The sequence below is a fragment of the Nannospalax galili genome, unplaced genomic scaffold, assembly GCF_000622305.1.
Source record: "Nannospalax galili isolate Female #2095 unplaced genomic scaffold, S.galili_v1.0 scaffold1943, whole genome shotgun sequence".
In the NCBI taxonomy this organism is placed as follows: Eukaryota; Metazoa; Chordata; class Mammalia; order Rodentia; family Spalacidae; genus Nannospalax; species Nannospalax galili.
This window is the reverse complement of record NW_008348576.1, coordinates 63,165-64,237: the sequence shown is the minus strand read 5'-3', so window position 1 is coordinate 64,237 and position 1,073 is coordinate 63,165.

Sequence of the window (1,073 nt, the reverse complement as noted above, 5' to 3'; positions counted from 1 at the left end):
CTAAGCGACCCTCAGTTGACGAGTGGATAATGAAACTGTGGTTCATTTATACAATGGAGTTTTACTCAGCAATAAAGAAAGATGAAATCATTAAAGTTGCAGGTAAATGGATGGAACTAGAAACTGTTGTACTAAAAACAGACAACAGACAAAGAAAAAAAATTGACCTATGTTCTCCCTCATATATGGATCCTAGCACCAAATCCTGATAAGTGAGTATGTATCCAGACATAATTACAGGAACCAGAATAATGGAAAGGAACGTAAAGGAAAAAAGTGAGTATGTATCCAGACATAATTACAGGAACCAGAATAATGGAAAGGAACGAGGGAGGTAAAGGAAAATAAAGAACCTGAAAGAGAACAGTAAGAAACAGGCCTTAATAAGGGAGATATGGATAATAATTGGGTTAGTCTAAAAGGGAGGGGGGAGGGAAGGGTATACAAGGAACCTCAGGGATAAAGGGAAAGAAGGAGATCCAGAGTGGTAGGACTGTAGGAGAAGGGTATTAGTAAGAGAGAAAGGGGGAGAACAGGGTCATCTTAATTCGGGAAACTGTGATGGAGGGGTTAGACAATGTGAGAGATAAATAATGTCTAGCTAGTTTAAAAAACCAGAGGGAACCATATTAGTCCAACAACCTACTGAGAAATTTTACACACCAGATCAAGAAATATATGTCTAGGTAAGCTTTATCTGAGAATTATTGGTCTTTGCCCTAGATTTATCTACATGGCACACACTAATTAAAAGTACCAGACTGGTGGAACTAACCTTGGATGTTTAACAGACATTGAGGCTTATACTAATTTGGACAGAGGGACATAAAAGATAGTTTTTGCTCCTTACCCTCTTAGGTCAACTAGTTCCAGAGGACTATGAGCATCTCCCAAAATGTCCTGTAATTGTGGTGGGTCACCTGTCCTCTTGATCAAGAAAGCTGAGGAGACCCCAACAGATGGACTTGAACCAGGGTCCAGTCTACAAAGAGGAGGGTCGACACAGAGGAATCATTTCCTCCATGCTTCCAAGCAAAGCCAGCCATGGTCAAGCAGGACCTTTGACTTATCTT